Consider the following 13244-nt stretch of genomic DNA (forward strand, 5'->3'; position numbering starts at 1 on the left):
ACTGTCAATGTCAGAGGGTCAGCTTGAAGTTTCAGAAACAAAGTAGAGCACCTCATTATTTATGGTGTCCACCAACCAGTGGGCAGAGAATATGGTATGGTATTTGGCCATGGTGCCTAAACTTTGGGTGAAGGGCTTGTGCTAGATGTTAGGAGGTGCTCAGGGTCCTGGATACAGACCTTGCAAATGAGAAGTGTGCCCATGCCGGAGCCCATGCCCCCATCTAGCCATTGAGTCCATAGGAAGCCTTGAAGCCTGTAATGGCTCTAGATACCTTAGATACGATATCACGATGGAGGCTATCAGGTCTGCTTCCTTCCTTCTGTGGCCATAGCCTGCTGCAGACTGACTAAAGACAAAGTCGTCTGGCCTGAAGATCTGGTCAAAATTATGTGAGCAAACATATTTCATAGTCCTTGATATAGAATCATCCTAGATGGCAAAAGAAATCAATCAACTACCTGTAGCCTTATTGAAACACCTGAAGATCTGGTCTAGCTACAGATCACTGTTCTATTGTAAGTGCTGGCAGGCTTGATGCTGTGCTCGTCATTGAGCAACAACCAGAACTTAGTATATACTTGATTGCCACCCTACACAGCTTGGATATGCAGGATTTCCCTCAGATGGTGAATTTACTTTTATGTTTATCTTTCACAGTATGTGAAGAACAAGAGAATAGTACATGTTTTTTGCTTATCGCACACTTTAAGAATGGGACATGTCCCAGGAAGCTGCAGCCACTATATTTGAGTCCAGAGATTCTGAGATTGCTGCAGCTCTGGCTGTTCAATTATTTTCCTTCTAATTCCTTGTACCCATCTTAGTTCAGAAGCTTTTGAAGGCCATAAGATGATGCCTTCTCCATTCTATTAACTGTCACTGTGCCTAAGAGTGTTCAAGACTGGCCAACGATTCAATAATCATTGGCTATTTAAAAGAAAAAGCTTTGCAGGCTGTTGACTTAACAGATACCTCTTGTGCTCATCATTTCTCAAACATGGTACGTGGGTGGATTTGGCCTGAAAGAAGGAGAAATTTCAGGGCTATAAGACAGCAATTTTTCAGGGCTCCATTATTTTCTGTTGCTCACTTTTCTTGTTGTCAGAACTGAAGAAGCACCAGCTACACATACATCAAGATAAGAGCTGCGCTTCCATTAATGAAAGGGGAGGGTGTATTGGGAATAAAGGAGTTTTTTACATTGCAAATGGGAAAAGGGAATTTGTTTTAAGGCCTTATCTGGCTTTTGATCATCTGGACAGGCTTACAGAAGAGAAAAGTTGGTGTTTATTTTAATGACAAAAATTGCTTTTTCATTGCATCAAATATGTTTTGCAGCTGCTTATACACATTGCTCTGAGAGGCAAACAAGGTAGACCTGTTCAGCCTAGGTATACAAGACAGTCAGCATATTAATAAAGAAAAGTGTACTTATTGTACTTAATGCAACCAGTTTGTAAAAGGCAAGAGGACTTTCAAAATCCATATCTGACTGCCTAAATGAACAGCATCCTACAATAACCAGAGGGTACCACAGTTAATAAGCAAGTGTCCATTCACATTAAGAGAAACGAAACAGGAAAACAGAAACACATTCATCTGGTTCCTCTTTTCCAATGTGGGACCAAGACTCTGAGAGAGAACAAAGCTCATCTAGACTGCCAATACCCAAACCAGGGGTTGTTTCAGGTATCCATTAGCTGCACAACTCTTACTAACTTATGCTAGCTATTGCAGTCACCTCCCTGAGGCTCCCTCTGAGCTCAAACTTACACACTTATCCCCAGTCTACCGACCACCCAGCACTGTAATTACATCTGACTGCTGCTCTCTTTCAATAAAGCACCTCCAGGGAGAATATGGTGTCTTTTCTACCTCTAATTCTTAACATGTTGTTTGGCAGATGCTAATAAACTTTGGCTGAGCAAATAAATGAAACAGTGAATGAATGAATGAATGAATGGGCATCCACCGGTGTTACAGAGTGTGACTATCATCACTGCATGTTGTTCTCTTTGTGTACATGAGAAAAAATACTGAACCCCCAGGGTGGCTTTAATTCCTAGGTTAGTGTTCATCAATGAAATCTACTACAGTCCAAGGGTACCTCTTCATGGATGTTAAAAGCCTGGCTAGCCCCTGTCAGTTAATCCTTTCCTTTTATTTCCTATCAACCTTATCTCAATGGACTCTTTGCTTCTGCCTCCTTTCTGCTCTTATCCTCAAATACCTGCCTTCTTCACTCACTTTTTTGTGCTTCCATAACATTCCGCCTACATCCTTTCATCAGTTTTAACTCTTCTTCTGGCAACTAGGAAAACCCAATCCAAATGGCTTAATCAAAAGAAAACTAATCTAGTGCTCATACAATTGAAAATCGCAGGGCTAGGACTGGCTGCAGGCATAGGGCTCAGATGATTTCATGAAGACCCAGTTTCTCTCTCCATCTATTAATTGTGCATTCCACTATGTTGTCTGCATTCCCTGATAGACTCTCCCCCCTCGTGGTTGTAAAATGTCTGGAGCATCTCCAGTTTATAGTCTTCTACACTCAAGTCCTTGATGAAAGAGCCTTCTCCATCAATAGCTTCATTAAAAACATGCCAGGGTTGAGTCTTCCTAGCTCTGACTTGAGCTTGGTGCATACTCATGTACAAATCATTGTGCCCAGGGGGCGAAATACACTATTAGAATTGGACGAAGTTACCCCAATGCTGGGACTCGGTATCATCAGCTAAACTCCAAGCATGCAGGCTAAACACTGAATAAAGGTGGTTTCCCCAAAGCAAAATCAGGGCATTCTTGATTCAAGAAGTGTGTATGAATGTTGAGTGGCAAAAACAACAAACAACCACTACAATCCTAAACTTGCTTTCTGCTTTTCTCTTCTCATCTTCTCTGTGTCATTCGGCACCCACATGAGCCAGATATTCTTTTTCTTCTCTTCCCTTCTCTACTGATATCTCTATTGATATCTTGGTATCTACCTCAGACACACATTAGTCCCATTTTTGTCCCTGGCTGTTCTCTGCCTCTTCAGTAATTTCCCTCTTTCGGCCATCCCCCAATTTCTACCTGGATTTTAACTTCCCATCATTATCTTCAAGACTTGGAGTACCTGCTGGTAAGAATCCTCGGACCAGAACTGTAACATCTGCTGGAACTGTTTGCTTTCTTCAGTGACCACAGACTCTCCCTCATTTTTCATCAGCATTTTCCTTCTGTTTCTATAACCCCATCAAAACCAAATATACCCAGGCTTCCCCATCCATCTTAGGAAACAAGACAAAACCACTTTCATTTAGCCTTGGCAGCATGCCCGCCTCCACCTTTCTCCTTCCTGTTCCCTGTCCCCTCCCCACCATCAAACTATCACTCCATCTCAACCCTCCCCTCCAGGCTTAAGCTCTCTGAACTTGTCTCTGCTTTCTTTCACCAAACTCATTTCTTACATCCCTGCAGTTCTGTTTCTGGGACTGTCTCCTTTCACCGCCTTCCCAAAGATTTCCTCATAGTCAAAATATTTGAGTCCTCTCTCTCTCTCTCACCTTCCACATCCAAATTGTCCTCAAGACCTTCCAAATAGACCCTGCAAGTGTCCCCTCACTCCATCTCTTCCTCTCTATTCCTCTGCTTCTGACAGATTGGGAATTCTCTTGCAGCTTCTCTCCTCCCCTGTTTCCCTTGCTCCATCCAGACTCTCCATCCTTCCACGTCCTTCAAGCCAATGCTCACAGCGAGTTTGTGAAACACTCTCCTACTTTAAGAACTGTTCCTGGCAAACCATGAGATAAAATTCTTATGCTCCAGCTTGAAATGCAAGGCTGCCCATCCTGCATCCTCGCCTGCATCCTCACCTGCCCTCACAATCCTAGAGATGTTCTGTACTGCAGCCGCACCTCCCTGCATGTGCTCACACAATCCTTCCACCTTCCCCCACTTGTACAACTAGGAAATCCCTATGCTTTCCTCAAGGTTCTCACCAGCCATCTCCAACTCTGACACTAATTTGGCCCCTCTCAAGCAGTCTCCCTCTCCCCACCTTGAAGCAGAATTCGCCCCTTCGTGACTGTGCTCCTCAAACAACACTGAGAATAACTGCTTGTGATTGTCTTAAAGCACCAGACCCTGAGAGCTGCCTCCCTGCATCTCTGTCTCCAAGCCTTGCACAGTGCCTGGCACACACAGCAAGTGACATCTTCACCACCCCTCTCTCCACACCCGAAGCTTCATCTGCTCTACATCTCTTCCATTCCCCAAATTATTGCCTCTCCAGTGTCACTTCTGTTCCTTTGATGTGACCCACTAACATCCACAGAGCCTTCACACTTCTTTCTAGATATCATTGTCCTGGAAAATCAAATCTGCTCCTAAACACCCACTTCCTGGCTTTGCTCCATGTCCTTTCTTCACATCAGTCCTGCTTCCTCTACCTGTGCACAATTTCATTCATCTAACAGGCACTGATTGGTTCTTCCACATTGTTTATGTAATAAATATCTATTGTCCCTGGGGATCTTGCCATGATATGGAACATTACATCTTTCCCTCATGGTCCCCCTCACTGACTGCTCACTGTCCTTGTTGACTGGACATAACCAGGTAGGTCACTTTTCACTATTCCTATCATCCTGCTTTTTCGTTTGTTTGTTTACAACCATCTCTTCAAGATCTCTCTCTCCCCCTGCGTGTGCATTGCTAAGTATGTGATTTATTCCTTGACCCTCAGCCATATGTAAACTAAGGCCAGGGTGACTGTGTAATTTAACAACCAAACAGGATACTTGGGCAGTGAACAAAGGAGCTATTAATAGTTTTGCCTGGGCAGTAAATATAAACTGGGACCTTCCTTGACCAATCAGTACATCTGGATTTCCTAACTGCGGCCTTATTACTTGAATTTTTGCCCACCAGGTTCCAACACTTAAATGCTACCACCATGGCGTGACGTGGCCAGCATCATCTTCTTACCCTTCATTCCAGCCTCAGTACTCTTTAGTAATTTCCACTGCTTTTAGCATGAAATTCATACTCTTCCTCCTGGAGTTTGCCACAAGCCTGTCAGACCCAAAGTCTTTGTTTGATCTGCTGTCAAGCAAATACTGGCAACTTCTGTCCATTTCTTTCTCTCTGTCTCTCAAAGATTTCCATCCAGTCCTGACCTGCAGGAATTACCTCCTCTTCGTAGTTCAGATTTTCCCTTCTCTTTCCAATTAAAACCCACCTTGAAGCTCACCTTCACCAGGAATTCCGCCATGATGGTAAAGAATCTGGAGAGGAAATATTCCTATCCAAAGCCAAATATCAACCTGCCCTATTTATTTCCATTCTGCTTTATCTATAAGAAAGAGACAGAGTAAATGAATAAGGGGGGAAATGTTGGTGTTCCTCTACACCTTTTTAAAATATTTTAACCTTGCAGATACAACTCATGCCTTCTGCATGTTTCAAGCACCAGCCTCTGGATTAGCACATGTGTATTTTGAGAATAACAGTATCAAGGATGCTGATGGGCTTTCAAGTAATTAATGCACGTTTGAGGATAGCTTCTGCACATTTCAAAATAATGTTGCCCAAAATGGTACCTAAGGGCTCAGAGCTGCCAGAAAATATTGGTATTTTCTACTCCAACAGGATTTTTAAATTTAACAAGTGCTCTTAATCCTAAGAGTCTAAGCATCTTTGGAGCTAGGTGCCCATTCGGAACATGTGCCTATGCATCACTCACATTCCAACAGAAGCTGCTCCCTCTTCTGGTCAACACCGAGGGAGAGTGCAGAGGGAAGAGAGATTCCCCTTTGCTCTGAGCGTGCAGAGGTGCAGTGTGAGAAAGACAGATTGTCTTGCTTTGGAAGACAATCACAAAGATGAGATAGGCTCATCTTCAACTCAATTATCACATTTGGTTTAATCAGCTTTGTGAGACTTTCATTTTAACCAGAGTCAGAAAATGCCCATCGTCATTCTCAGCAACTCCAGAGAGTGAAAACAATCATTTCCTTTCTCCTAAAGCCTGCAGCCCTGCCAGACCACTGTATCAGTGGAGTTCTAGCACCCGCCCCGCCCCGCGCCCCGTCAGCTCCACACCGGGGAGCCTTGCCAAGCTGAAAAGGAAGGAGACGGCAGTTCGGGTCATTAGAAGGAGTTGCCAAAAAGTGCTCAGAAAATGAACAATTAATTTCGGCTGTCAAAACAGATACTAGAGGAGCCCAGCTAGAGTTCAAGCATTTTTTTTCTGTACCAGCAAATCCAACGCTTTGTTGGTGATAAGAGATGGAGCAGATTCTGAGGATGTTTGTGAGACAGCATTACACACTGGTTGAGACCACTGTGGGCTTTGGGATCAAATTGCCTGCTGTGGGTCCCACCTTTGCCTTGTTCTGGCTATGGCCAAGGGTATTTTATTTAACCTCTCTGAGCCTCAGTTTTCTTATCTGTAAATTAGGGATAATACAAGTAGAGAGGAAGAAATGGGGGAGGATGTGCTGGATGCAGAAAATGCACCTAGTATTGTAAGAAGTGAATACATGGTTGGCATTTTTTATTATTATGGGTGGTGGTGATATTTTTATGCAAAACCACTGCTTGTCTTGGAAGTTGATAAGTTAAATCTGCTTGTTTGAATCTTCTTCCTGGATGGCTAGTACCTTGCCCAAATTTCAGAAAATTTTCCGAAGATCAATTCCTTTAGGGGAATGCTTACTGGTAAGCCGCAATTTATTGACTCAGTAAAAATGTTCCCCATGAATGTAAAACCTCAAAGTAAAGAGAAATATATTTTGTTGTTGTTCTCCCCTGGTTAGGCTGCAGTGTAGATGACACATACATAAGTAAAATGGAATTTGTAAAGCAAGAAGCAGAGTATTTTGAAAAATTAAAAGTTTCTTATAAATCTTTAAGAAAATGCATCTGTGTCAACACAATAAAAATAATATCCCACCCTACTGGTTTTCATCTTCTAGCCCTGTGTAAGCACTAACTCATTAACCCCTTCCACCGCTATTCAGTGGTTAGGAACTGAAGAGCAGTGCTACTGCTCTTCATGGGGTGGAAATGAACAGTCTACCCTCATCTCCCATGACATTAGTTTCCCCCCACCATGGGTCATAATTTTCCGGATAACTCAAGAAAGCAGTATCTTAAAAGCACATTGTACAATGACATTTAATAAAATTAAGAATAAATCATCTTCGTAATTGGGAAAAGTAGGAATTTTTTTTCTTGTTTTTTTTTTTTTTTTTTAAAAAAAGCTTCACCCTACATTCCTGGCTCGTCTTTCTTTCTCTGTTCCCACTGACATGTCCCATACCACTCTTCTTAACAACTGCGGAGTCTGGTAATCCATACTAATGCCTATTGTCTTACAGACTATTAGTGTCTTCCCAATATCTATTATCCCTTCTCCCATGGTTACAGAAATTCAGTTTTATCGGTGGCAACAATGTGCTCAGGTAAAAGACTACATTTCCCATCATTCTTTGTAGTCAGGTTGGGGGAGGCACATGACTAAGTTTTAGCCAATGAGATGTAAGTGAAAGTGTCAGGTGAGATTTCCAGAAAGACTTCTTAAAGGTGGCTGACTCTGCTGAGATGGGGGTGACCTCTTTTTGCCTTTCCCTCTTCTGTGTCTTGCTCACTGGAACATAGATGTGATGACCAGAGCTCCAGCAGCTATTTTGAACTATGTGGCAAACTTGAGAATAAAAGCCATACTTTTAAATGACTTTTTAAATTATCTGATGAGAAATCACCATAGCAAAACTGAAATGCCAAATTCCAGGTTTTGTTTTTGTTTCTGTTTCTTACCAGAGAGAAACAAACTACAGCTGCTCCTCAACTTCTGATGGGGGTTATGTCCTGATAAATAATCCATCCTAAGTTAAAAAATAGCATAAATTGAAAGTGTATTTAGTACCCCAATACTAGTACCCCAAAATGTATTTGGTAGCCCGTAAGGTCGAAAAAATCCTAACTTGAAAACATCGTAAGTCAAGGACTGTCTATATTCTTGTTTAAGCCACTGTTGTTTGGGGTTTTAGGCAGATGAATCTAATATTAATTGACACGTCTACTTTTTCCTTCTTTTTTTTTTTTTTTTTTTTTTTGGCCCCAAAACAAATTCTCTGCACTGGTTCATTTGATTATCTGTTCTACCAAGCAGGGTTGACATAATACCCCCTCCATAATTTTTAATATAGTTTACTGAAATATAGATTCCAGGTGAGTTTGCTCATCAGGGTTAATAAGATATGTGCCAATATTCTGATTCTCCAAAGGCATACATAGTTCATTTCAGGTAGAGAAAAAACTAATTTTGTGATCACATGTTGCACACTAAGCCTGGCAGGCTATCTCACCAATGTGAGAATTAACAGTGAGGGTGAATGGCTCACTAAGGACTCAGGGAAATTTCACTTTTGTACAGAGGAGATCTGCTTCCTCTTCTTTAGCATATTATGTGAGTATCTAATCTATTTACCACATTGGGCAATGATTTTAGCAAGTCTTCTACAGAGATGTTTCTATTTAAGTCTATATCCTTAGTGCTAAGCACAATACCTGCCAAATGGTAGATGCACAAAAAAATATTCACAACTATTTAATAAATTATGTCCTTTACTACAGGCTCATTTCAACTACCGTTCCTATCACCAGTCAAAAATGAATGTAGCTTTCAAAACATCTATTAAAAAATGATAATAATGATGATGGTAATAATAATTACAGAGCACTTTTTTTCTTTTCTTTTCTTTTCTTTTCTTTTTTTGTTTTTGTTTTTTTGTTTTGTTTTGTTTGCGGAAGGGTCTCACTCTGTCACCCTGGAGTGGAGCAGTGCAATCTTGGCTCACTGCAAACTCTGACTCCCAGACTCAAGCAATCCTCTCGCCAGAGCACTTTCTACATGGATTTTTTCCTCAGTATCCATGGGGGATTGGTTCCAGGACCTCCCTCAGATGCCAAAATCCTCCATGCTCAAGCCCTTGATATTAAATGGCATTGTATTTGCATATAACCTATGCACATCCTCCCATATACTTTAAATCATCTCTAGATTACAATGTAAATGCTATGTAAATAGTTGTTACACTGTACTGTTTAGGGAATAATGACAAGAAAAAAGTCTGTACATGCTGAGTACAGACACTTTTTTTTCCTCAAATATTTTTCATCCAGGGTTAGTTGAATCCACAGGTGTGGAACACCCAGATACAGAGGGCCAGGACAAACTGTACTAGGTCATTTATTAAGCTTGAAAAAACACTGAGAGAGGTTTATGTATTGTGTGTATTTAGTTCTACATTATATCTATAGCTACATTCCATGCCCAAGTCACACAGAATCAAAAAAGAAGCCATTTAATTTGGTGCTGTGACACTGAAAGCCCCTCCTCTCCTCTCCACCCACCCCTGCCATATCCAGAACCTGAACTGACTTCTGAATGCCTTGTTGAGTGTGCTTTTTGGAAGAAATACTTTGACCTATGGTCTACCTTTCTGAAGCAAAATAACATATGAGGTTATAGGGCACTCAAAGTGTGGTCCATGAAAGAAACTCAACTGATAACATTCATACAAATTTACCATCTTCTCCATATGTAGAAAAAGATCAGTGTGTTAAATAACAAATAATGCAGACTATTTTAGGTGTAGGGGAAAAGATACGCAGAAGACAGACCTGTCTACAGCTGCAGACCCACCAATAGACAGCCCAAATTCAGACATATGGGATAATCTGGAGGAATTCCAAGATACAGTGGCTGTTCAGAGAATGCCTCAAAGGGGTCTCTAATCACTACCCTGGCCCATTGTTTAGCCGAAGGTGCTCTCACTGCCGACTAGAGAACAGCAGCTATCTATGTGCTGGCTAAGAAGCCACTTTCCAATTAACACAAGTAAACTTTAAGAAAACAGAAAATTCTTTTTTAATAAAACTATTATCTAGGAAATCGTTTTAGGAAAAATCGTTTGTTCAGTGCAATGGGAGGGGTTAATGGTCACTAACAACTCATTCCCAACAAACTTCAGGAGTCAGGCTTTAGTAAAAGATAAGGCATGGAATGAATACATACAGTTTTGTTTAAGCCTAAACCAAACATACTTATAAGAATAATGTTGTTGTTTGTTCTAGACAGCAATTTTAAAGTCAGAAAAATGAAAAGTGCTTTCTTATGTGAATAAAGCATGAACTGAGCCCTCTAACCAAGGGTTTTGAACAACTCTAAATCTTCTACCATGATTTGAATGCTGTTGGTGTCCGATAAACATTAGCCACTAGTAAGGACAAAAATAATCATATAACTCAGAGGCTAATTATTTATGTAGTTTTCTCAGCTTGTCAGATATTTTAGGGATAAAACTGGAGATATGGGACGTTCCAAAATTGAGACCAAACCTCTGAGACTTTTAAGACTATCTTGGCACAGACAGGTAAATATTCCCTATGTAGATTACTAGATTGGTTTTAAAGGAAAGGAGTGATGATATTTTGGAGTCCAAGTATCCCTTTCTTCCAACAAATTAGAGCCCATCATTTTCCTGGAACTTTCAAAAGAATGTTAACAAAGTAGGAATCAAATCACTTTTTTTTTTTTTTTTTGAAGTTTAGGGCACAACTGGATGGCATAAGTCACTTGGTTTTCCCAAGTAAATCACGAAGTCTTCTGAATAGAAAAGAGATACAGAGACACATGAGATGTGCCCTTTTCCAACAAGGGGGTGACCAAACATGAAGCTGTGGATGCTGAATCTCAGCATCATGGATATATTCCCTTTAGTCATTGACCTAGTTTAAGAGTAAATACTCCTGTTATGCTTGTTTTAAAATTCCCTTGACACGTCTTGTTGGTTTTTATCTGTTTTCAGGGGAAACGATATATGAACTAGTTTCACATTCCTGTTACTAAATAATTATCATGATTAAAATCACCCACTAATTTTCAGAAGTTAAAAAATAATCACTTGGAAATGTGAATTTTCAAAAAGAAAGTTGAATCAAGAAGTTCTAATTTTCACTCATGTGATCATTCTCAGACACATCTGGCATACCTATTCTCAGATGATACCAATATATAATAAGTATAGTAAGTATTTATTAAATTCTGCCTTAACAAACATGTTATATTCCTAATAAGTCTGAACTTCTTAGAAGGGTCAGCATTATACCTGTTTTGAACATCAGAATGGTATAAAGAACCCATGGCTATAAATATTACCCTTCTCCTCATCCCTCAATCCCTAATCCTGTTCTCCCTGCTTCCTCAGTAGTTATAGGGGACAAAGGCGGATTAAGCTTTGACAGAATTTGTAAGTTAGAAAGCAGAGGAGTAAGTCATAAAAGCAGAACTTAGGTCGAAGGAACAGCTTGCCTGTATGAGTCTCGAAAGTCTTAGAAGTTCATCTTCAATTTTGAATTTCCTTTCTCTCTAGTTCTATATGTAAAGTTTCCCAAAGCCTCAAACAGTGCCTGCCAGACCACAGTAACTCACTAAACAACAGCTGAATAAGGGCAGATGAGAATGCGCTCTAGATTCTACCAGATAAGTTCTAGCTCCTCCCAAGCAAGTTATTGAACCTCTCTAACTCCCAATTTTTCCATCTGTAAAGCAGAGTAATAATAGAGTTGTTGCAAAAATTACCTAATAAAATAAGAGTAGTAATAATATTCCTGTGAACTCTTCAAGCATAGGGACCAGTTTTTCATTAACACACGTTAGTGTTGTGACCAGAGAACTAGACAAAGAATAAGGGATGTATGATTTCCGTTAGATGTCATTTTAACATCTGTAAGAGCTGTAGCTCTTCCAGACAGAAGAATATAGAAAAAGAAACACACAAAATTCAGATGATCAGAGTTTGATGATAAAGTCAAAAGAGGTTATGAACAAATATGTAAGGGCAGAATAATTCAATACAGTGTCAATAAAGTACTTTTAAAGCCAAGGATGAAAGCAAAGAAAGGTCCTAAGAGAGATAAATAATAATGAAATATAATTAACTAGTGAAGCAAGTTACCTACAATCTTAATGGGGAGTGTGGAGTTCAACTTACCCAAATCGGGAGGAAAAATTAATTAAATGGCCTATCTTGAACCCAGGAGAGGCCAACTCGTCAAAGATAAATTTGGGGTTCCTTTTTTTCTGTGACGCTTAAAGGGGACTTAACATGTTGGTTAGTGTCCAGGTAAGATCCATCTCATTTCTTGACCAACGCCTCTGGAAGATTTGCGCCAGTCTGCTGAAATAGTCACCCCGTCTTCCTTGTGACAGTATGATTTTTCTGTAACAGATTAGCGTTTTTAACCCAAAGATATTTTAGAATGAAGTACAGAGATTAGGTAAATCAAATTTAAACTATTAACAATTTTGTATTAAGTTCAAAAATAGTTTTTGTAATAATTGGGACAATCTATATATATTTGGTATTTAAAATATTTGTGGCTGGGCATGCCTGTAAGTCCAGCACTTTGGGAGGCTGAGGTGGGCAGATCACCTAAGGTCAGGAGTTCAAGACCAGCCTGGCCAACATGGCAAAATCTCCTCTCTACTAAATACAAAAATTAGCCCTACTAAAATACAAAAATTAGACGGGCGTGGTGGCGAGCACCTGTAATCCCAGCTACTGAGGAGGCTGAGGAGGGAGAACCGCTTGAACCCAGGAGGCAGAGGTTTCAGTGAGCTGAGATCGCACCACTGCACTCCAGCCTGGGCAACAGAGTGAGACTCCATCTCCAAAAATAATAAATAAATAAATAAGATGTTTGCGAGCTTTAAAAATGTACTTTATTAAGATACCTAACAGGTTAGCCTCTAACACCAATTTAAATGGGTAGTTGAGTAATTAATTGTAGGTTCCTGATGTTGAGTCAAAAGGTATAAACTACATTGGGATGCTTAATAGAACTTATGAATCACCATCTTTAGAAGTTTAGTGTATTAGCTTTACTTGGAATGGTTTAAGTATATTGGAAGGTTTTTCCCATTAAAGAAATTTGAAGTGCCTTAAAAAGAAAATGGGATATATTAAGCTCATAAAAGCAATGTACAATAGTTAAAGGAAGTTTATTACTAGGTTGAAACTAGAATTGGTTAATTAAGGGAGGTTGGTCCATTCAATGTGAGTTGAAGACATCAATCAAAGGCTTCCTTGAAAGTGACTGTCAAAATTTCTAGATTTACAAGTAGACTAGGATTTGTAATGTATTCATTCAGAATATTTACTGGGTGTCTGCTATGTGTTAGGCAC

This window comes from Pan troglodytes, chromosome 7 (genome assembly GCF_028858775.2).
Source record: "Pan troglodytes isolate AG18354 chromosome 7, NHGRI_mPanTro3-v2.0_pri, whole genome shotgun sequence".
NCBI classification, from domain to species: Eukaryota; Metazoa; Chordata; class Mammalia; order Primates; family Hominidae; genus Pan; species Pan troglodytes.